This window comes from Amphiprion ocellaris, chromosome 3, assembly GCF_022539595.1.
Source record: "Amphiprion ocellaris isolate individual 3 ecotype Okinawa chromosome 3, ASM2253959v1, whole genome shotgun sequence".
In the NCBI taxonomy this organism is placed as follows: domain Eukaryota; kingdom Metazoa; phylum Chordata; class Actinopteri; family Pomacentridae; genus Amphiprion; species Amphiprion ocellaris.
The window spans coordinates 27,539,176-27,564,542 of NC_072768.1; the positions used below are offsets into that span (position 1 = coordinate 27,539,176).

Genomic DNA, 25,367 nt, shown 5'->3' on the forward strand with positions numbered 1-25,367 from the left:
TATCTAAACGCTGTTCTGGCAAAAATGCTTGAATCCCTGGTCAGTGAACAGGTAAAAGAATTTCTAGCCACCAAGTCGATTTTGTCACCATTTTTCAGTCAGGTTTTCGCAAAAATCACAGTAATGTTACTGCTGCCATCAAGGTCATAAATAACATAACTGAGGCTCTCGACAAGAAGCAATGCTGATTGTCCCTCTTTATTGACTTTTCAAAGGCATTTGACACTGTTGATCATGTTACTTTAATCAAACGTCTTTCAGCTATAAGTCCTTCTCAACAATCAGTTGGGTGGTTTGCAAATTATGTTACAAGCAGAACCCAGGCTGTTCAGATAGAGGGCTCTTCCTCTCAGGTACTGCAAGTGTAAAGGGCGTCCCTCAAGGTTCTGTATTGGGGCACTATTATTCACTATTTACATAAATAATAAATAATCAGACAGAATATTCCAAGCTCAACTTTTCATTTCATATATTGTGCAGCACCCACTCCTGCAAAGGCCTTTCAGTATTTGCAACTTTCGTTTAATAGAGTACAGGAACAACTTTGTCATCTGCAACTTGTTTCTACTTTTAAATATCTAGAATTTTTTTTTATCTTATATGGTTGATAAACTGAAACTGTTATTAGGATTTTATTACAGAAACAAGTCTTGCTTTTCTTTTTGTGTCAAACAGAAATTGGTGGAAACAACCTTTTCGCCCGTTTTTGACTATGGAGATGTGTTGTATATGAAGGCCTCTGTTAATTGTCTTAGCATGCTGGATAGTGTGCATCATGGGGCACTGAGATTCATTATCAAATATGGTCCTCTTCCTCACCATTGTGTGCTCTATTCTAAAGTTAACTGGACATCTTAAATTGCCCGACGTCTGAGTCACAGAACCATTCTGGGTATTGTTCCTTCCTATTTGTCTTGTCTTTTAACAAGAAAACATGGAAGTCACAAACTCCAATCTATGGAAACTCTGTAATTTGTCATCCCCAAAGTACGATCTGAACTGGGCAAGAAAGCCTTCAGGTTTTCAACACCTATTGTTTGGAATACACTACAACCTCAACTTCAACTTCAAGCCCTTACACTGAATGAGTTTAAAGTTCTGGTGAGGTCATTTTATCTGTTGTTTACAGTTTTTTTTTGTATTTTTTTAATGTTACTATGCTGCTACCCTCTTGGCCAGGTCTCCCTTGTAAAGGAGATCTCTGATCTCAATGGGACTAACCTGGTTAAATAAATGCCAAATAAAAATAAATAAATAAACATACGTGCTAGCAAGCTGAGAGCACTGTGGGAGTTCAGCTAGCAAGGGGGCGCAATGACAAAATCTTCGGTGAGGCTAAATGACATCCGGCCCACACAACAGTCTGTAACCAAGTTGAGATAAATTAAGATTGTGTTTTCATTTGTCAGTGTTTCTGTGGGTTGTTCAGCGTCCCCATTTGATAGCAATTGTAAATTGTAGATTGGGCTGAGCTTTCTTTAAATCAAAAATTGTCACGTCCCCCTCATGTCCACATCCACTTATAATGTGTTTTGGTAAATGTTACATCTTTTGGATATCTTTCCGCTGAAAACAGAGTTAAAAAACAAACAAACAAACAAAAAACATCCTCTGCCGACTTTCACCATTTCTGAGAAATTTTGGCTTCATTTCCAGAAATTTGTCATGCCATTTATCTTATACTGTCAAGGCCCCCACCCTGGTCCCTGCATTAGCCCCCACCTGATCTCCCTTATTCTCCCTTTTTCCCTCCTTTCTGTTAATTCCCTCTGTTTTCCTCTTTCAGTTCTCTCTCTCCCTCTCTCTCTGTCCTCTCACATGAATCTTGCTGCGCTGCTCTCCACAACAGCAACATGTTACTAATCAGTCTCATCTACAGAACTCCAGGCAGCTGTGACACAGCACACCTGTGATCCATCAACCACCATAAAAGCCGGTTCCACGCCCCACGCCCTGCCAGATAGTAGACTCTGCTACTGCAGTCAGTTCTCGTCTAGCTCTGCACGTTCTTGCCGTGTGTTTAAAAACCTTACTAACCTGATTCTCTCGTCCACAGTTTTGCTGGCCCAGCTGTCCAGTTCTGCCATCCTGCCAACCTGGTGTAACCTGGATTCCCCACCAAACCCTCCGGATCCCCCCCTCCAGCCCCTGGACTCCTGACCTGACCCAGGATCTCCCTGTCAACCGTGCCACTCTGGCCACGGAAATTCCTGCCTGTCCCTCTGGAACGAGACGCTCCAGTCCTCTCTCCGCCACCGACCCACACACAACGGAGGGCGCCTTCTGGGCCGCCAGTTCCCGGAACGGACACCCCCTGCCCACCCCGTCAGTGAGTTCCAGTTAGTTAATTCCCCGACAGTCATATATTTAGTTAGTTCCCTGCCTGCCTCCTTAGTTGCTCCTGTATACCCGTCCAAATAAACCTACTCCTTTTTCTGTTCCAACCACTTCTGTGTACTCTCTGCTCGGGTTCACCCCTCATTGTGCCATATGCTGTCTTTGAATTAGATGCATGATTGCTTATTTCAATAAATCCAAGGGAATGCTGCCACCTAATTCAAACATTATCAGCTAATGAAATAGCTGTTATGGTCGCAGATTGGTCCCATACATTAGATTGTATGCAAATGCCTCCTCCACCTCCTAGTAGGCCAGAAAGCACATTATCATGCATTAGAATCATATATAAACAGAATGTAACCCCAATAATGCCGGTGCTTGTATGAATAAGTACAAATAAAATCTCCAGTGGAGTCGTCACCCAGGAAAGATATAAACAAAGCTTGTGGTAAAAGTAGCAGCAAGGTGTATTGCAACACAAACCATGTTTTTCTAAACCTAACCAAGTACTTTTGGTGCCTAAACTGAAATGAAATTTTCAGGGAAGGTCAGAAATGAGGGGCTGCAGAGTAGTGTAGTGGTTAGCACTTTCACCTTGCAGCGAGAAGATCCCTGGTTCGCGTCCCGGCTTTCCCGGGATCTTTCTGCATGGAGTTTGCATGTTCTCCCTGTGCATGCGTGGGTTTTCTCCGGGTACTCCGGCTTCCTCCCACAGTCCAAAAATATGCTGAGGTTAATTGATTATTCTAAATTGCCCATAGGTGTGAATGTGAGAGTGCTTGTTTGTCTCTATGTGTGGCCCTGCGACAGACTGGCGACCTGTCTAGGGTGTCCCCTGCCTTCGCTGGAGTCAGCTGGGATAGGCTCCAGCCCCCCCGCGACCCTAATGAGGATTAAGCGGTGTATAGATAATGAATGGATGGATGGATGGGTCAGAAATGACAGCAGGACCAAGTGATTAGATTTGGCAGTGATGCGGCTTATAGTCTGGATCAATGGATTTGTTAAAGATTTCTGTATCACTGCAAGATGGTGTCACAGTGTTACTGTAACTATGATAATAAGTGTACACTACATACATCAGCTAGCTGCTGATGATCACATGATTACAATCCTACTTCAAATCGACTGCTGCGGACTTATCAGGACTTATTCATTGGAAATGATACAAGGAACAAGTGATTAAATTGTGGGGATGTTTCCGAGTCCCATCAATTCCCACCACCCACTACATACTTAGGCGCGCAATTTGATATCCGTACATAATGTACACATGCATAAGACATGCCTGTAGTCAGTGCAAGGTCCATTTTGTTTGTGGGTACATCTATATTAAATGGCCACATTCTATGTTGCAGTGATTTCTGATCATCAATGAACAAATTCTGCATTTCTAAAATGTTGCAATTTTGACAATGTCGTGATGGAGTACTGCACTCTCTTAGTGCTTTTCTTGTTTTGTTTTGTTGCTGTTTTGAATATTTTGATTTGTTTTTGTGGCTTTTTTCCCCCTTCACATGTCCGAAATAAATTCATTCATTCATTTATTCAAGAGTTTTTACATAATTTTTTCATGGTTTTGAAAACAACTTCCCCCATTTGTGTTGTGTTTGCAGTTGTACTGGAGCTGGTTCAAATTTTTTGTTGATGGCTGTCAAGTGGGTCCTACTTTTGAGATCCCAGAAGCAACCAACCCGGAGGTACTAAAGGTCATAAGCAGATTAATAAAAGCAGACTAATAAAGACCTACAAGAGAAACTACATAAGGTAACCACATGATTATGCTTATGCAAGCAATGATTTTCACAGGCTGATATATATTCTGAAATGCTGAAGTTTTTAAAGTAACAGATAAGTGTGTGTGATTTAAATAAGTAATTTTTCATAAGATGATTTAAATGTTCACAATGAAATAAGTTGTATGATCTTAAGAGAATGTAATGATTGAAAGAAGTGATTATAAGTAACAAGTACTGTGTCTAAAAAGAAGAAGTTGATTTCTAACTGCGCACCTACAAGAAAGAGAACTAAAGTGTTGGCCAATATTGAGAAATGCTTGGCTTCTGCAGGGCAATGACCTCCGCAGGATACAGTTCCAAATGTGGTCATAGGAAGTACTCTTGGCTACTGCAGGACAATGACCTTTTGCAGGATACAGTTCCAGTTATGGTCATTGGAAATACTTGTTCAGGATACAGTCCCAAATATGGTTATAAGAAGTACTTGTGTTGATCAATGAGTCAAGATGAATCACACTAATGTGTGTGTGTGTACAACATGTGTAATCATCCTGAAATGTAATGTAATCAAAGTGCAATCACTGAGTGTGTATTAGAGATGTATATCTGTATAACCAGTGTGAGTCTAATAAGTTGAGCAACTGAGCGTTCAGATAATGTGTGTGTATTAGGAGATGACAGTATAAAAGGGGGAGACAGAGACACTGCATTCGGAGTTGTCGGGGAGTTTCTTGGAGCTTTCCACGGGCCTAACACGGGGTTAAGCCTACCAGAGTTCTTTGAGGACATCGTTGGATGCAAAGTTTTTCGGACTTTGTTCAAGAAAAGAAGACCAAGCTCTGCTGATGAAGAAAGTTCCAGTCAGTCTGCAGTTTCACTAAGAAGAGTAAGAGAGAAGAACAGCCGCTGTACCCAAGAAGAAGAAGAAGGCAACGGAGACGGCAGCTGGGAGTTGCTCTCACCCAGAGAGACGGGAGAGTCAGGGACTTTCCACCACAACTCGTCTGCCTGGGTTATCTGGGTTTTCTTACCACTGTTCCAGCCTCTGCTTCTGAAGACATCTGCACGGCCAAGATTGGGTTTTTGGGACTTTTTCTACTCCCCTTGCTGAGGAAGGACACTTTTTGGACTGAAAGAGACTTTGTACGGGGTTTCCAGATCCATTGCTGAGTTCGTCCAGACGCAGGTTAGACACCGGACGTGGCAGCTAAGGCCAAGCTGCCCGTCCTCTCTGTCTCCCGAATTATACTATTTAGAGAAAATTTCTTAGAAAAGCTTAGTTTTAATAGTTTTTAGTTATTATTGATTAACTTTGATTATGATTGATATACTGCCTAATCAAGAGCTGATGCTATGCCCTTGCTGAATTTATTCAATGAAACGCTATATTGCATTTAAAGGGAAGATTTATGTATTCCTTCAAACTCATTACTCCACATACTAGTAAAAAGTTAAGTTAATTGTGTGCACTAGATCCTATAGGTTCCTATAGGTTGCTTTAGTCCTAACAGTTACTTTAAATCTTACCCCTGAGGTTTTCTATTCCTAATCTCCAAAACTAACCTAGGAAAATCACCAAGTGCAAACAGACAAAAGAGGAAAGCTGTCGTTAACAGACATGACTGATAGGTAGCTCTGCTACTAAGGCTACTTTAGCGAGGTCGTAGCGGCCGAGGCCGAGCGGGCTCTCGTCAGCAGTTCTTTGCCCTTTGGATTTGCAGGATTTACTCCGTTGATTAACTACCCACAGGGGTTCTCCTACGATATAAATGACTTTACCCCTCTTACTCTGGTAAGAGGGGTAAAATGTTTGGAAGTAGACAGTAAGAACCTAGGCAAGTATTCCTCGACACCAGCTTAATCATTCTGCTGAATTCTGTTAGGTAAATCACTAATAGGCAGATAGAATCTGACCCCAGAGATGGAGAGCTGGTCCTGAATTATCCTAAAGAGGGTACAGAAGGCATATCTGAAAACATGGCACATCACCTGACCTTTTCCTTTTACTGGAGGAAGAATTTAAGTCAAAGGAAAAACTGCAGCATTCCTTCTGGTGCCCAACAAACTTTAGAGGAGGTGAAAGAAACAAACAAGAAAAGCAATTTTATTGTGTGTATAAAAATCTACTGATTAATTGTAGCAATGAACCTTCATTTCACATTGTGTATCAAAATATGATGATTTTTGTGCGTTCACAATTGAATTTCAGGCTGCAGAGATATGAGCTGCTGCAGCAAAAAATAAGAAGCGATGCTACGGTCGCAGAGCTGGAGGACATCATGACACCAGGTGGAACTGCAACAGATTCTCTTTAACTGTAGCAACAGAGCCAAAATGAGGCACAGCCTCATCCACTGAACAGTGTGGGAAAAATTATGAAAACAAGAATGGGAGCATCTGTGCGCCCTCTGTTGTGACAGGAAGCATTAAAGTATTGTTTGTATTCTCTCGACACCTCGACTGATGCTGACAAAACTTGTTTTGGGGTGAAAACCAACTGCTGCACAGGAAAAAACATCTACTCAGCTCAGGTTGTCATAGAGAACAGCCTGTTTGAAGCTCGCTCAACAACACACACGTACACACCATGCTGAGCTAAACAAGACAACACAAAAACTGTTTCCTCTACCCGCCCTCCAGCATCTCTCACAACACACCTGCACTCACAAAACACACAACACCACCTACCACTTCCCATGACTTGGAGACCACCCACAATGCCATGGCAACCATCTCCTGAAAGCCAAGGCCCGAGTTAATGGACCTCTGACTAAGTGTCAAACTGGCAGTGGGGAATTCCTCGGCAGGACTGTGTTCAGTCACCGGGACCGAGGAAGGAGAAAGGAGGAATGAAACGACAGCGACAGATGGTGAGATCCCTCCCCAAGAGCCCAAAACAACAATGGCGGTGATTCTAGCGACACATCAAGGAGTCGTTCTGAAAATGTATAACAGACACTCAAGCATAAAATCATTTTGTGGGCCTGAGAGAGAGGAAAAAATGGCTCCGAAGTGATTTATATGGCCTCTCCAATACAAACCAACAACACGAACAGTTTGAAGGTCAGAAGAATCTGATAACATGATGTAGGAAAGATTGAAGGAGAAAGGTAAGGAAGCACTGAAAGGCTGACTCATATACAACCAAAGTCCCTTTTGTTGTGAAGTCAAAGAAAAACAGGAAGATAATATGTTTGCAGGTTGAACTGGCAACCTGTCTTGGGTGCACCCTGCCCCTTGCCTCATATCAGCTGGGATAGGCTCAGTTACTGTCAGTAAAAAAGTATCACCTTACACATACTGTATCTAGTTTCACATAATGTAATACATAAAATTTGCATTGCAGTGCAGAGTTGTGCAAAAAATAACATTTTTTTTACTTCGAGGAAGCCTCTGTGGAAGGTAAATACATTTATTTTCCCAGCTATCAGCTCAAGGTTTAGGATAAATTAGACATCAAGTCTACAGTTACTTATTTTTGCCAGTGTCTTGGATGCAGGAGGAATGATCAGCCATAAAGACTGGTCTGTTCACAACTTTGGTCCACACTCAAATGTCCACGTGGCTCATGACCACCATTCAAGAGCTTGGTGAAACTTGCATTTCAATGACCCCCTTTGTCACTCCCTGGCTCCCAACGACCATTGTTGAGGAGCCAGGTGGGTCTTGGCAATGGTCGTCGGAATGTGAATAGCACTGACCACACCTCACAGAGGTTATAAGCTGAGGCAACATCAACCACCACCAGAACTGAAGAAGCCTCTTGGATGAGAGGTGAAATGTCTTCAAGGAACTTTCTTAAAGTCCAGTTGGATTGATTTAAACAACTTTAGATAAGGGTAAACAGCAACTGAAAATACAACAAAAGCATGGTCCTACAAGAGGCTTGAACATTCTTATGTGTAAAATAAAAGACAAAGTTAACTCTCGAATAATGAAATATAAAACTTCGAGTGGCAGAATAGTAGTAGTGAAGAATGTAAGCCTCTGACAATTTTACCTTTCCACACTTTTTTTTAATTGGTAGTTTGTTTGCAGTGGTGGAGTATGCATTATTATTTGAATTCTTTTCAAGAGATATGTCTGATGGAATGAAGAAGCCACAAAAAAGTGGAATAGGGAGATTTAAGGTGAAGGCTAATGATGACTTGTGTGTTCAGTTGTCTGTCTCTGTGACCTGAACGCCACCTTTCTGCCTGATCAAAGCAAAAGGGCTTAAAGCTCAGAACTGTTGGCTCAGGTTGATCAAGCAAAGGTCATGGGTATACACTACCAGTCAAAAGTTTGGACACGCCTTCTCATTCAATGCTTTTTATTTAATTGTATTATTTTCTACATTGTAGATTAATACTGAAGATGAACACTTTTTTGTTTACAACATAATTCCATATGTTCTTTTATAGTTTTGATGTCATCAGTATTACTCTCCAATGTATAAAATGAATAAAAACCATTGAATGAGAAGGTGTGTCCTAACTTTTGATTGTTAGTGTAGTTGAGGGTTGGGTTGAAGCCCTTGAGTCCAGAGTTTTGCATTCAGAATCCAATACCAGTGCTGACTTCACACCACTCCACATGATGATCCATTTTATTTGTAGTCATGGACAAGACCCTGCTCAATCCAACTTCTATGGAGGGGAATCTACCATATAAATGAAATTTCGCTGTATATGAAAATGTGCAATGACCAATAAAGATTGATTGATATCACAACAGGGTATCACTGCCTCAGTCTTGGAGGTGATGTCTTTCATTCCAGTTGCTTCAAACTCAGCTGCAATAATGTATTGTTTTATGCTGGAGTTCTCAGGTTGACAAGGACCATCATCTCGAAAAACAAAGATGCAATACCCAACCTACAGCAGAGAACTGGGGCCTCATTTATAAAGCTTGCGTATGCACAAAACGGGGCTAGAAAGTTACGTACGCCACTTCCAACGCAAAGGTTGTGATTTATAAAAATAAACTTGGCGTGAGAATTTGCGCACCGCTGCGCCAAAATTGATGCTTGCTTAGGGACATTTTGGAGACGGAGGGAACGGCAGTGCCAGACGGTGGGGTGGTGAATTGAAGCCAGATTTATCCCAAACCTTTATTGTCATCACATATTACACTTGTAGAGCCGGGGTGTTATGCAGGGTTTGTAAAAAGACCGAAAGTACGTTTCATTTTTTTTTAACAAGATCTTTAATAGAGGCGGCAATGTCAGACAGGACCTCACACATGTTGTTCATTACGGTGCGTATTTGCTGGAGCTCATCCCGCACTTCATTTATGGCACCGATGGTGTCCCTTTGTGATTGTAGGACTCTGTCTGTCAGGATCCGACCACTTCTGGGTGTGCCATGGTCTCGAGATGTACTGGGGACAGCCAGGCTTCATCCACGCTGACAGGACACGCTGTGGTCGGAACCTCCTCGTCAGCCAGCGTTTCCAACTCTAGAGTGACGGAGGACAAAAAGCATAAGTCCACTGCCTTTTTACAAGTCCATTTAAATATTTAATAAACAGATAAAACTGTACTTTACCGGTCTCCTCTGTGGGCTCTGCCAAATCTGTGTCTCCTTCCTTCTCTGACACGATTCCACACCCGCTGGCCGTCCCGAGGATGGATGCTATCCTGCTGTCCAGCGGTGTGGACTCGGGTTTGCCCCTACCCCCACCTGTAGCAGACACGCTTTGGCGATGGCATGTCACTCTCTTCTTGGCCTCCACCTTCAAATCAGACCACTTCTTTTTCACCTCTGCCACAGTTCTCTCTGTGGAACTCACACTGTTGACAGAGGTGACAACTTGCTGCCACTCGGTGCCTTTTCTTTTGTTAGTGATGCCACTACTATGACCACCAAACAAAATACTCTTACTGGCCTCCACCTCATCCACAAGCACCTCTGTCTTGGTCTCCGAAAAATTTCCTTTTCTTTTTTCTGCCATGACTGAGCGTAAAATGCCATGGATCAGCAGCTTGTTTATATGGAAATACATTCATGAGTTACTTTGCATTGACCATTCATGGTAAAATGTGGGTGTGTCGTGGGCGGGATGTGAGGTGGATCCACCTACGCAATCTTCCTGCTGGAGTGTGATTTATAAATGGGAAATTGCGTGCAGTTGTGCGTACGCACGGTTTTATAAATCAGGATATTTTTTGGCGTACGCCTATTTCAGGTTTTCGGCGTAGTCAAACTTTTAGTGTGGATCCTACGCAATGTTTTATAAATGAGGCCCCTGGACCTTGCTGCTACGCCAAGCTTACTGAGGCTGCAGAGCAGAACACAGATGCCATAGAGTCCACTAGTGATGAGATAACAAATACCATCACCAGGTGCAGTCCAAGTTGGAGTCCATTTGTTGGAGGAGACTAACTAGAGAGGCAGCCTGAACTGGCAGCTTATACATATAGAAGCAGTGGTAATACAAATCACCACTACTGGTCAGTCCTTCACAAAGGATGACAGGGGAAGGATGCAGGTTGCTCCGGCGGCTGTTGGGCTTCTCGGGGCTGAGGGTCTCGAACCTTGTCCAGGCACTGAGCAGTACAATTCGCCGTCCCCTGCCGTGTGAAGCCAGTCTTTATAGCAGCCGATGGAAATGGGCTACAGGTGTGGGGCTCCTGCAGCTGCCACCAATCCACTGATCTGCAGCTGCAGAGAGCCCCACAGACCGGCGACACACCGGCAGGGGAACGGTGACGAAAGAGGGGCAGGGCTGAGCCCAGCCTGTGACATTTCTAATCATCAATTAGCCTTTCGACATGATTGTCTAACAGAATGTACCATTAGAACACAGGAGTGATGGTCTTGGAAATGGGCATCTGTACCCCTAAGTAGATATTCCATTATAAATCAGCCATTTCCACCTAGAATAGTCATTTACCACATTAACAATGTCTACACCGGATTTGTGATTCATTTGATGTTATCTTCATTGGAAAAAATAACTGCTTTTCTTTCAAAGATAATTACAGCCCCCATAAAACAGATCAGAATCATTTTGGAGCATTCATTGGCCAATACTGAAAAGGGCCTGCTTGTTGAACAGTTTAGAAATTTTGTGTTTAAATGTCTATATGATCCACAATTTGATCATTTGTAGCTATAGTTTTGTAAATACAGAATACACTATAATCCCTTTCAGTACCTTGCAGCGGACAACTACACAAGGAAGAAAATCTCTAATTGGAGGTATTTAACAGTAAATCCAGTAGGATTCAGCTCATTCTCTCTCTGCTGTTAACTGGTAATATGTTCTCTTCTTTCAGCACAAAGCAGCTTTTTGCCTCATAGAAAAAACAAAAAACACCAACAACATTGCTTAACCCTTGTGTTGTCCCGTGGGTCAAAACTGACCCGTTTGAAAATGTGGAAAAAAATAAATATTTTTGCAGTGAAACTTCTGATGTCCACATTTTCAACATTTTTGGGAAATCTTTGAACATTTTTTGGTGGAAAAAAGAAATGTTAAAAATATTTCTTAAGAACATTTACAAAAAAATCAACGAAGATCCAGCGAAATTTGCTGGATTTTGGTTGATTTTTATATGAATGTTCTTAAAGAAAATGTTAGAAGTTTTACTGATATATATGTAATCATTTTAGATATTTTTAGGATTTTTTGGAAGATTTTTACTCATTTTTTGAAAATATTTACAAGAAGTTTATTGTCACATTTGGGGGATTTTTTTTTAAATGAAACTTTTAAGTGAAACTTTTAAGGAATTATTGGAATTTTCTTCCTGAAGGTTTTGCAAATTTTCTGAAATTTGGGAAATTTTTTTGCTGAATTTTTGGATTTTTTTTTTCAGACAAGGAAACAATATTTTTGGTGCCCGTAAAGGAGGACAACAGGAAGGTTAAACAGCAGCTATGAATGGCAGCAATAACACTGCGGTTGGTATTGACTTCCTTTCCAAAAGTCTGAGGCTTGTGAAGAAAATAAGCAGCAGAGCAAAGCTAATCACTGCTCACACGCGGAGTTTTTTCTTCTTTTAAAAGAAAAAGGATAAATTGGCAGCAGTGAAATGGCATAAACAGCAGGTTTTTTGTTGTTCATCAAACAAAAAACAACATCTCAGTGAGCTCTGAGGCTCAGTGGCTGTCGGGGTACATTATGTGGACTCTGGTTGAGACTTACAGTTAATAGACAAGATTTACAGTGTCCTGTTCAAACAATTGTTGAATTCTGCTATTTTGGTAATTGTTTTTGTTTGCACAAAGGTAAGACACTTCTATGGAAGCCCATGTCTGCAAGATTAAAAAAAACGTAAAAATTTCATCCATTGTTTTTGTTGCTCGGGGATGTTGGATCCACCAGCCATTATTACACAGTGGAACAGGACAAGAGCACATTTTTGTCTGCCCCCTTCCTGCTCTGGGTTTAACACCTTCACAGCCACAGGTTGGAGACGGAGCTCGCTTTGATCAGTGGAGCCGAGACCCCAAACCACTGCAAGCAAGACGCTTTCCAGATCTGGTACGAGGATGCAAAGTGACAAATCAGCAGGAGAGCACCAGACCAGACTTTAAAGGATTCCCCTACACAGACCTCCAGGGGTCCGTTTCACGAAGCAGGTTTAGTGAAAACTCTGAGTTTGTTAACCCTGAAATGAGGGAAACTCAGAGTTTTCCATTTCACAAAAGGAGGTAACTCAAACTAGAGAAAGAGGGGTAACTCTAGCCTGTTTCACAAAGAGAGGTAACTTAAGCTCTCGGTCAGTTACCGTAGTAACAGACTCTATGAATCTAATCTGGTCAGAACCAGGTTTTTCTCAGTAAAACTTGAGTTTCTCTCTGTCTCTGCCCTCTTTCAGCCACACACGCTATTTGATTTCCTCATTCATTCAATCAGCTGGCAAGTTTTGGCAAAGTCTAGTTCTGCCGTCTATAAATGGCATGTCCTTCTATGAACGATCCAGTAGATGAAGGAGCAGCATTACTGTGCAGAGAATTAAATATTCGTCAGGAGATTGTTATCAGACCGCGCATAGATGTTCTCGCATTTCCGGACAATTTTCTTTTTGAGTGGTACCGTTTCACCTCACAGTCCGTAATCCACATACAATTGTGCTCATAAGTTTACATACCCTGGCAGAATTTATGATTTCTTGGCCATTTTTCAGAGAATATGAATGATAACACAAAAACCTTTCTTTCACTCATGGTTAGTGTTGTGCTATAGTTTTTTTTTTTATTATCAAACAACTGTTTATTCTTTTTAAATTATAGTGACAATAGAAAGTACCCAAATGGCCCTGATCAAAAGTTTACATACCCTGGAGGTTTGGCCTGATAACAGGCACACAAGTTGAAACAAACAGGTTTGAATGGCTACTAAAGGTAACCATCCTCACCTGTGATCTATTTGCTTGTAATCAGTGTGTGTGTATAAAAGGTCAGTGAGTTTCTGGGCTCTTGACAGGCCCTTCATCTTTCATCCAGTGCTGCACTGAAGTTTCTGGCTTCTAAATCATGGGGAAAGCAAAAGAATTGTCAAAGGATCCGCGGGAGAAGGTAATTGAACTGTATAAAAGAGGAAAGGGATATAAAAAGATATCCAAGGATCTGAAAATGCCTATCAGCAGTGTTCAAACATTAATTAAGAAGTGGAAACTGAGGGGTTCTGTTGAAACCAAACCACGGTCAGGTAGACCAACAAAAATTTCAGCCATAGCTGCCCGAAAAATTGCTCGGGATGCAAAGAAAAACCCACAAATAACTTCAGCTGAAATACAGGAGTCTCTGAAAAAAACTGTTGTGGCTGTTTCAAGATGCACAATAAGGAGGCACTTGAACAAAAATGGGCTGCATGGTCAAGTTGCCAGGAGAAAGCCGTTACTACGCAAATGCCACAAAGCATCGCACTTACAATATGCCAAACAGCACAATACCTCAATTGTTTTGTGGTTCACATTTTGGTCCCTAACTTGTATAGATTCCAGCTACCTCAATTTTATACATAACCAGTCAAGCTAAATAATTCCCCTTACAATTTCTGAAGCTCTTCTTGACAGCACAACAAGAAATGTTTCATCTGCTGCATTATGATATTTGTCTAATCTAAATACTTCGCTGGTCGAATATCAGATAGACTATGTAATAATTCATAAAACTCTAAACCCCATTTAAGCAAACATTTATTCTACATTTTATACATTGGTGGAGAAACATTATTAATAATCTTACAGTTAAAATTGGTGGAGAAACTGTTTAACCCTTACAAACATATATTAAGAAATTCTACAAGGAAAACAATGGGTTGTGCATTAATTGTAGTGTTAATGTGACACAAATGAAAGTAGACATACAACCTTCAAATTTCTGAGTCCAGTTACAAAATAAGAACTCTTGTCATTTGCTTTTCAGACCTGACTTCTTGGAGACTAGACTTCAGTTGAGACTTGACTAAGTGACCCCATAAATATTGCAAAATGCCATGCTGGGCACTGCTTTACCTATTAGAGTTGTGTTAAACTGGTATGAATAATTGAGAACATACTGTAGATGCAATGCACATGTTACCATGACCTATTAAAAGCTGTCCACTGGTACTAGAAAAAATGGAGTAAACGCCACCTTAAAATCAGACTTCTACCAAGAAATGTGAGCTTTTCATCAAAGCAAAAAAATGTAAAAGCAGCAAGAATCATTGGATTTACAGCTTTCTGGTGGTCTGTAAACATATCAATTGTGTATAATGCATTGTTCTGTTGGGAAAATAAATTGTGAAAATAATCTTAAGCTTCCATCCATCCATTATCTATACACTGCTTAATCCTCATTGGAGTCGTAGAGAGGACGGAGTCTATCCCAGGTGACATAGGGCTTTGGATGAAGGCAGGGGACACCCTGGACAGGTCACCAGTCTATTACAGGGCTACATATAGAGACAAATTATCACTCTTGCATTCACACCTACGGACAATTTAGAGTGCAAGCGTGGTCTGGAGTCTTGGACAGAGCCGGCGACAGCGGCTCAGCAGGGAGGTAGTGGACAGAGCGACTGGCAGGAGGTACACAGGTAGCTAACGCTACGATCTGGCGATAAGTGAAGTCCACAGCTTGCCTTTATTGCTGCTGGTGATTGGATGCAAGTGTGCTGGTGCAGCAGCTGCTTCGCCATCAGCGCTGATTACTAGCAGCCAGGAGCGCAGCAAGAAGAGGGAGGTACCAACAAGCAGCAGAGCAGAGAAGATCATGAGAGAGAAGGACAGACAGATCAAGAGACAGATATAGAGGCAGGGAGAAATAAAGAAAAAGAGGGAGAATGAGGGAGAAAGATGGGAGCTGGGACAGGGATCAGGACAGATTCACTGTTTTCTTCTTCTTCTACCAAAAAAAAGGTTATGGAAACAGGGTTGTTATGGGACACACATACATAATAATTTAAAATATTATGTTGATTAAAAAACTCCAGACTTATTTGATGTTTTAAAAAATATTTTAAAATATTTGTTTCTCCTATTTTTTATTTTTTTTTTTTAGATTTAGTCTCAGGACAAGTACATTTCCCAACTGCGTGTTTTAATATTTTCTACATGGATTAGTTAAAAATTTGGGTAGGACGTAAAATGTCCTCCAGTTATGGAATGATCCAGTTAGTAGTTACGGTGGTGAATATAGACTGTACTCTAACTCATTTTCATTCATTCAATACTCCAAATATCAAGAGCATGTACCTTACAGGAACAGTCCAACTTTCTGGTGTACTCTTTATACTTAGATGATTCAGAAGAATCAGCTTCATCTCTCTTTGTCTGTGTGGAACACACTTTGCATAGCTTAGCACCCAAAACTGGTGGAAACTTCAATCCTTGCTCCATAAAATGAGTAAAGCATGCACCTTATAACCTCAAGTTTTATTTTTGTTTTTTTTCTCTCTGTGGTCTTCACATGTCATTTTTCTTGAACACAAAACCTGGGGGTTACTGCTTCTGGATATATTAAATGCACATGGTGTTTCTGTGTGATTCTCATGAAACCTAACAGTGTGAAGTAGCTGTAGACAGTGATAATAACACTAATTATAGCACCATTAGCATATTAATATGATAAAGTACCTCATCATTTGAGGTCAGAGGAGCTGGATTCCCTGGAGGAGCTGCTGTGGGTGGAAGCTGCATGCTAATCTTCTCTTGGATCCTCCGGCTGAATTTCAAAGCCTGGTTTGTTATGCACGAAGGCAGCATGACTCTCTCCCAGCAGCCCTGATTCCTCTTTGTCTACCTGCCTGTGAATGTGAAATCGCCTGGGGCAGTCAATGCTGCGTTCAGGGCCCAGACCCTCTGATGTGGTTATTAGTCATTCTCTGACTTTTCCCAGTGTCGGTCAGAGTTGTGGCCAGCAGACAGCCGGCTGCTGCGGCTACTGTAAATGTCCGCTAGTGAGAGTCCTGCTCCAGATAAACAGGCTGACCTAAAAATTCACCTGATTAGTTCAGGTTCCTACATTGCTGATCGACAGTCTGATCATCCTCAAGTTCCTCTCAGATCAGTTAGTTTTTTTTTAGGTTTAGGAAGGTTTCCACAGGTCCAGTGTGGAACAAGTCCAACTGTGAAGACCTCCATTTTAAGAGCTGCCAGTTTGGGAAGTTTGGGACTGAACAGAAAGAGTGAGACAATTAATCAAAGACACTGTTCAGTATGTTTGATCAAACAGTGTGTTTGATCGGACTGTTGAGAAACTTTCAAACCAGAAAGTGAATATTTTACTGAACAGAGTTTTTCACTCTGCACATAGATACTGAGCTTGATAAATAATGTGCTGAGCACCTGACGGAGAGATAAACGGCTGTGATGAGTAAATTATAGTGATGACAGAAAGTCTCTCGTTATCGACTGGATGGTTCTGTGGTCACACAAGTACAACCTCCTGGAAATTTCAAGTACAAATGAAGATGTACAACAGACACAGATCAATGCATGCTCTGTGTCAGAGCAGTGTTTCATAAAACCTTTAATTTTATGTCATTGTAGCATACTAAGGAGTACAACATTCCAGAGCAACACACAGAAAATCCAGAGACCCTTTCTCACAGCTGTAAATTTGGTGAGAAACCTTTTCAGAAGACAGCTAACCCAAAACTTGCATCTAAATGGAACATCTGCTGATCAGATGTTTACGAATAAAGGACCACTCACGGCTCTCTTGGAGACAACAGGATGCCTCCTACCTCCACCTCCATCTGGTAAGTGTCATATAACGTCAACTGTAAGGAAAACCACACCACTGGAGAAGAGAATTTTCATTTTTTGTGGTGACCTTCTGATCACCCTACCTAACACAAACGACTTGGTATGCAGGAATGAATTGAACAGCTTATAAATCAGAACATTCAGGAAATGCAGCATCACCGGAGTGACGATCTGGACTCAGTCTCTGATACCAGGTTGATCAGGACTAGTATGGAAGAACAACACACTGAATCTTAAGTGTTTGTGGAGCAGCACACATGATACACAAACACCCCCCTTCTCTCTGTCACAGACCACAGCCATAAAGGCAGAGAGAGACTTTTTACTCTAAGCATACATATTTCTTAGGTCTTATTTTTCGTATTATTGAATGTATATACTTGTATGTTTAGCCATGTTATAAATTTACCTTCATGTAGCCTAAAGTCTGCAGTTTGTAAGTTTATTCATATGTGTAAACCTTTTATTATTATCTCAGGAACCATATGAGATAAACATATTGTGTTTGGTATCATTCTAATCACTTATTCGGTGTTATTTCACATCTGATCATCTAAACATTGAACTATTGGATTTGTACATTTAAGAAATGAACTAAGAGTAAGTTATAAAGGTATTTGGCTTCTGACCTCTCCTGGACAGTGAAGCTCAACACCACCCTTTGGGAGGAACACATCCATGATTGGTTAGATGCTGATTTGAATTTGGCTATAAAACTTTCTATGACCCCTCCCTGGGCTGCGACCTTATCGTGGTGGAGGGGTTTGCGTGTCCCAATGATCCCAGGAGCTATGTTGTTGGGGGGCTTTATGCCCCTGGTAGGGTCTCCCATGACAGAAAGGTCCTGGGTGAGGGACCAGACAAACAGCAGCCCAGAAGACCCCAATGATGAGTAATAACATTGGAACCACGAGTCCCTTGCCCGGGTCACTCTCTTCCACTCTGGAGTTGCCAATGGTGAGAGGCGCCGAGCAGGGGTGTCAATACTCATTGCGCCTCGGCTTGGTGACTGTGTGTTGAGGTTTACCCCGGTGGACGAGAGGGTGGCCTCCCTTCGCCTTCGGGTGGGGGGGACGGTTCCTTACTGTTGTTTGCGCCTACGGGCCGAACAGCAGTTTGGAGTATCCACCCTTTCTGGAATCCTTGGAGGGGGTGCTGGAGAGCGCCCCTTCTGGGGATTCCATAGTTCTGCTGGGGGACTTCAACACTCACGTTGGCAATGACAGTGAGAACTGGAGAGGCGTGATTGGGAGGAACGGCCCCCCCGATCTGAACCTGAGTGGTGTTCTGTTATTGGACTTCTGTGCTCCTCACAGATTGTCCATAACGAACACCATGTTCAGGCATAAGGGTGTCCATATGTGCACTTGGCACCAGGACACCGGGCCTTTTTGGCCTGTGGGACTACGGAGGCAGCTGACAGGTATCGGCTGGCCAAGCGGGCTGCAGCTGCGGCTGTCGCCAAGGCAAAAACTTGGGTATGGGAGGAGTTTGGCGAGGCCATGGAAAACAACTTCCGGATGGCTTCGAAGAGATTCTGGTCCACCATCCGGCGTCTCAGGGGGGGAAAGCGGTGCACTGTCAACACTGTGTATAGTGGGGATGGTGCACTGCTGACCTCAACTCGGGATTTTGTGAATCGGTGGAAGGAATACTTCGAAGACCTCCTCAATCCCACCGACACGTCTTCTGATTCAGAAGCAGGGCCTGGGGTCTCGGGCGTAGATTCTCCCATCTCTGGGGTCGAAGTCGCCGAGGTAGTTAAAAAGCTCCTCGGTGGCACCCCCGGGGGTGGATGAGATCCACCCGGAGTTCGTCAAGGCCCTGGATGTTGTGGGGCTGTCCTGGTTGACACGTCTCTGCAACATCGCGTGCAGATCGGGGGCAGTGCCTCTGGATTGGCAGACCGGGGTGGTGGTCCCTCTTTTCAAAAAGGGGGACCGGAGGGTGTGTTCCAACTATAGGGGGATCACACTCCTCAGCCTCCCCGGGAAGGTCTACTCAGGGGTACTGGAGAGGAGGGTCCACCGGATAGTCGAACCTCGGATTCAGGAGGAGCAATGTGGCTTTCGTCCCGGCCGTGGAACTGTGGACCAGCTCTACAGCAGGGTCCTTGAGGGTGCATGGGAGTTTGCCCAACCAGTCCACATGTGTTTTGTGGATCTGGAGAAAGCTTTCGACCGTGTCCCTCGGGGAATCCTCTAGGGAGTGCTCCGGGAGTACGAGGTAACGGACCACCTAATACAGGCTGTCCGTTCCCTGTATGACCGGTGCCAGAGCTTGGTCCGCATCTCCAGCAATAAGTTGAACTCGTTTCCAGTGAGAGTTGGACTCCGCCAGGGCTGCCCTTTGTCACCGATTCTGTTCATAATTTTTATGGACAGAATATCTAGGCGCAGCCAGGGTGTTGGAGTCCGGTTTGGTGACCTCAGGATTCCGTCACTGCTTTTCACGGATGATGTGGTCCTGTTGGCTTCATCATGCCAGGACCTCCAACTCTCACTGGATCGGTTCGCAGCTGAGTGTGAAGCGGTTGGGATGAGGATCAGCACCTCCAAATCCGAGTTCATGGTCCTCAGCCGGAAAACGGTGGAGTGCACTCTCCGGGTCAGGGATGAGGTCCTGCCCCAAGTGGAGGAGTTTAAGTACCTCAGGGTCTTGTTCACGAGAGAGGGAAGGAATGAGCAAGAGATCGACCGGCGGATTGCTGCGGCGTCCGCAGTAATGCGGGCGCTGTACAGGTCCGTCGTGGTAAAGAGGGAGCTGAGCTGAAAGGCGAAGCTCTCAATTTACCGGTCGATCTACGTTCCTACCTTCACCTTTTGTCACGAGCTTTGGGTAGTGACCGAAAGAACAAGATCGCGGGTACAAGCGGCTGAAATGAGTTTCCTCCGCAGGGTGGCTGGGCTCTCCCTTAGAGATAGGGTGAGAAGCTCGGCCATCCGGGAGGATCTCAGAGTAGAGCCGCTGCTCCTCCGCATAGAGAGGGGCCAAATGAGGTGGCTCGGGCATCTAATTAGGACGCCTCCCTGGTGAGGTATTTAGGGCACGTCCCACCGGGAGGAGACCCCGGGGAAGACCCAGGACACGCTGGAGAGACTATGTCTCTCAGCTGGCCTGGGAACGCCTTGGGGTCCCCCGGGAGGAGCTAGATGATGTGGCCGGGGAGAGGGAGGTCTGGGCTTCCCTCCTAAAGCTGTTGCCCCCGCGACCCGACCCGGACCAGCGGTAGAAGATGGATGGATGGATGGAACTTTCTATGAAGAGGAAAGTCACTGGAATGCAAGGTGGCTTGTAGAACAAAGGGCGCTTAGAAAAGTGGGGTCTTAGAAAAATGTAACTGGGCATAGAACCAGCCTCTTGAGGACAAAGAACAAAGGGAAGATCAGGCTAGAAAATATTGTTTTTAAAATAGGCTTTTTCATAAAAGTTAAACTAAAACAAATACTCAAAACTGGTTTCTTTTATTATGGCTTAAAGAAACAAATAACTTTAAACTAGGGCTTGTTTTTCTATGTTTTACTTAAAGTTGGACTTCTTAAGTTAACTTAAAATACTGCAACAGCGTGAATATTTTCTTGATAACTATGAGCTTTGACTCAATGTTTTAGTTTAGCACACTTTTGCAATGCAAACCAGCCAAAGTGCCTCTTTGTCTCTGCACTCCTGAACCAACTTATCCAGCAGATCATCACAGCTTCACATCCTGCAGCCTCCTTCTCCTTAGTACAAAGGCTATGCAAGTATAATTTTCCTTCTGCTAAAGGGGTGAATTTACAAATTACAATTGTTTTTCCAATTTATAAGTTCATCACCTTCCTACCAACTGCTTCCAGTGACAATCACAGTTCATTAGTTTATCTGCATTTATTCATTCATTTATTCACTGTCTGTTGCTATTTATTGTTATGTGTAGTATTGGTTAATAAATGTTTGTGTATGATTGTCAGTGGTTCTACCATGTATTTCTTTGTTTTGGGAACTGGAGGTCCATGAAATCAGAACTAAAGACTTTCAGAAAACAGACTGATCAATATCTTTTTCATCAAAGTCTCTTTGAGACTTAGTCTAAATTGATAATTTTCTCAGGCAAGCTGGGAATGGTGCCTCTAAATTAATGAGTGCAATTTTAATCATAAAATGTAGTTTCTACCATTAGGTGTGTGCAGCCTACACTGTTATCTACATTGTAGCCATATGAGGCAAATTTCTCTAAATTTTGTTATATTATTAAGTCACTACCTCTTATTGCCTGTATCAGCTGACATGACAGAGAGTGGCTGCTGAGTGTATTCTCTGTCGCTGCAACAGTACATTGCTAGAAAATGCAGAATCTCCTCTGGGGAGAGAAAAATTCAGATCTTTAGTGTGATAAATAAAAGTAAAGACTTTATTTGAATATATCTCAAAGAGTTATTTAAGTTAGTGAATCTGTTACATGACATTTGACACCTCCATCTTCAAGTTTAGTTAGTTAGGCCCATCGCTCCTCCTGGAGCATAGGCCACGACAACAGTCCAGCAGAGTGATCTGTCCTGGGTTGCTCTCTCCAGCTGTCTCCAGGTCTTTCCCATCTTCTTGATGTCAGCATCGAGGTCTTGTTGCCAGGTGTTTCTTGGCCTTCCTCTCTTCCACTTCCCTTGGGGGATCCACTTGAGTGCTTGCCTTGTGGTGTTACTGGCTGGCTTCCTCAGGATGTGCCCAATCCATCCCCATCTTCTGTGCCGGATCTCATCCTCAGTTGGCAGCTGGTTGGTACGCTGCCACAGGTCTGCATTGCTCATGGTGTCAGGCCAGCGTATCTGGAGGATCCTTCTCAGGCAGTTGTTGATGAACGTCTGCACTTTCCTGATGGTGGTCTTTGTTGTCCTCCATGTCTGTGCTCCATATAGTAGGACTGACTTGACGTTAAATTTGAACAGCCGGATCTTTGTGCGTGTTGACACCATCTTGGAGCCCCAGATGTTCCTCAAGTTTGCAAGATGAAAACTGCAGCAATGCGCCAGCGTTTAACTGCAAATTTACACTACCTGTTCAAAAGTTTGGGGTCACTTAGAAATGTCCTTATTTTTAAAAATGTTTTTTTTTCCAATGAAGATAACATTTAATTTATCAGAAATACAGTCTAGACATTGTTAATGTGGTAAATGACTATTCTACCTGGAAACATCACTCCTGTGTTCTAATGGTACATCATTCTGTTAGCTAATTGTGTTGAAAGGCTAACTGATGATTAGAAAACCTTTGTGCAATTATGTTAACATGAATAAAAGTGTGAGTTTTCAAGGAAAACATGACATGGCATGGGTGACCCCAAAATTTTTGAATAGTCGTGTACATGAAGGAACAGTTTTTGATATTACTGGTGCTTTTTGTAAATATACTTATTCTGGAAAGTTAGATGACAGGACTAAGAACATTGTATGGTACATAAAGCTACAACTAGTAGTAATTAACTTAAGTCAGCACAAAGCCTGGACAGGTGTAAACAGCTGGACTGGCTCTGTTCAAAGACTCCAAACACCTACAAGCACTTCTTTTTTATTTGTCTGCGTTTATTCTCATTGTTTAACTCCACAAAAGGGGTGTCAACATTATATGAGATTAATGCATATTTTAGTCTTGCAGCCAAATATTTTAATATTTAGTGCATGTGTGTGATCATCACCAGCTCTCCCTGAAAGCTAAGCAGTCATTCTTTATTAGAATTCTCTATTATGAGCCAGGGAGGGCAGTGCTACACCTCAGTGATGCGCAGGGGAAACAAAGACTGGACAGGACGAACAGGACGAACAGGGATAGAAACTAACAGGCGGTGCTATTGCAATTAAAGATTGTAAGGTGGTGTGTTATTCCCAACTACTAAGTGCCCATCAATAAAACAGAAAAACAACAACAACAACAAAAAAGACATTCAATAAATAAATAATTAAACAAACGGTATTGAACACCATAATTGTGGATGTCTTGACAGTATAGAACAGAATAGGCCGGAAGAGGATACTAGTGAGAAAGAGAATGAGTTTAGTATAGAGACTCTGGAGAGAGTCTCAGCACATTCTGGCGGGTCGCATCATTCACTGTCAATGGGACTCGACAGAAGCTGGCGAGACTTGATCAAACATGCAAGTGTGAAGGACCCCGAAGCCCAGAACAGCAGTCACGGCAAGGCAGGGCCAAGCCAACAGGGCACCCCTCCTCCCGGGCCATAGGAGCCACAGGGCGGTGCCCCTAGAGAGCCACCGGGGCCACCGTGAACCACATGGACCCAGAGAACAAGAGGGAGCAGCTACCGACACCCCCAGCACGCCAAGACCAACCCAGGTGGCCTGGGGCATGAGGACCCACCCGCCACCCAAACCCCAACCCCGCCCATGACCAGTGCATGCACACGGCCTTGAAGTCCATGGTGCCATCCTTCTTAAAAAGGTAGAGGCTTAATAAACTGAAATAAAGCAGAGAAAAGTCAGACCATACGCACATACAGAATAAGTATCACAATTTTATGAGAGGAGTGGCATACCTACAAGCACTTCTAATGTTCACCAATTAACACATCATGGGTCATTTCGGAATTGGAGGACATTTTACGTCCACTCATCGAATGTCAAATTATCCATGTACAAAATACTAAAACATGCAGAGACCAAATCTAAAACAAAAAATAGGAGAAAAGAATGTTTGAAAATATTTTTAAAAATACCAAATAAGTCTGGAGTTACTCCTAATATGCCATTTTACTCTTGTCCCACGCCCCTGATGACCAAATTGAATCTCAAATTAAGCAGTTTAAATGAAACTTAAATCTCCTTTTTTGGTATTATTTTCGTCATTGATGCCTCTTGTAATTGTGGAAACTTTTTTTAATCAACATAATATTTTAAATAATAATTATCATGCATGGAATGTATGTCCCACAACAACCCTGTTAGCATAACCTTTTTAGCTGGTAGAAGAAGAAGAAAACAGTAAATCACAAGATACACTGGAATTTACATCATCAAACAGTTTTCCTGAAGAATGAGTAGAGCAAAGCTATGTCCTCTTTTCTATTTTTCATATTTTCACAACACTTTCAGCCTTGGCTGAGTGTCTCACTCTACCTCATGCAACCCTGTTATGCATATTATCAGGATAAGACAAATTCTTTTTATTTTTTTCTTTAGTTTTTCCCATCAGTAAGTTTGTCCTCTTGGTCACCAGTGACAGCTAGCTAAATATTTAGCTTCTACTTCTGAGGAAAAGCTACCATTAGCATGGATTAGCAACCCTGTCACTGTGATTAGAGTAGGGTTAGCAAACAACAAAACATGGGGGAAAAAATGAGACCATTGATGTGTAAGCTGAGCCAATCAAGCCTTTGATAGTTTATTACCTATTATTGATGAATATGTAGCAAAAAATTGTAAAAGAGGAGGTTTATTTTTCAAAAATTTTGAAGCCAAAATGTCCTCCAATTCTGGAACGACCCTCTCCAGGAATTCGCGATGTTGCGATCACACCAATTCACGCAAATTCAACCAATCTCCAGAAATTCTGCGCAACCTTGCAATTTTGTCCAATCACTGCAACTTTTCCGCAGGCCAGCCTCCCATGAGTTCCACCAATCATAGCAGTCCCCAGCACAAATGTAATGCACGCACTTCATTATATTCACTTCCTTGTTTATGGTTTGAAGATGCAGATGTGCAATACTAATGTCTCTCATTTACCAACAAAAATTATTGCTAAAGACCATGCAAAACAATTCCATGATATTCTTCATGAAAGTGGAGGTATTCCAATGTATTGTGGTGGAATACAAAAAAAAAAAATCTTCAATTGACAAACACATATTAGGAGAATGGCTGAGGCGAGCGGACCACAGACCAGACAAATCACAGTGAGGAAACCTGTTGCATCTAGATCTGTTGTGAGCACTGAAAGAATGAAGGTAAGTTAGATTAATTACTCCGCCAAGGAACACGGCGGAGTTGTGTGACGATTGGCATATGTGGATCATTCCTCTGTTAGTAACATGACTCAAAAACGGACCAACGGATTTGGATGAAATTTTAGGGAAGGTCAGGAATGACACAAGGACCAAGTGATTAGATTTT

At 42.6% G+C, this 25,367-nt stretch overlaps 1 protein-coding gene and 1 long non-coding RNA gene across 3 annotated transcripts in view; one reads left to right on the top strand and one right to left on the bottom strand.

The window, feature by feature from the left end:
- The window catches only part of grm8b (glutamate receptor, metabotropic 8b), a 316,080-nt gene that overhangs the window by 13,503 nt on the left and 277,210 nt on the right, over window positions 1-25,367 (bottom strand). The window lies entirely within an intron of this gene.
- LOC129348323 (uncharacterized) lies at window positions 4,754-8,795 on the top strand. Its single transcript, XR_008600847.1, has 2 exons — window positions 4,754-5,265; window positions 6,289-8,795. It is a non-coding gene; the product is annotated as an uncharacterized LOC129348323 (long non-coding RNA).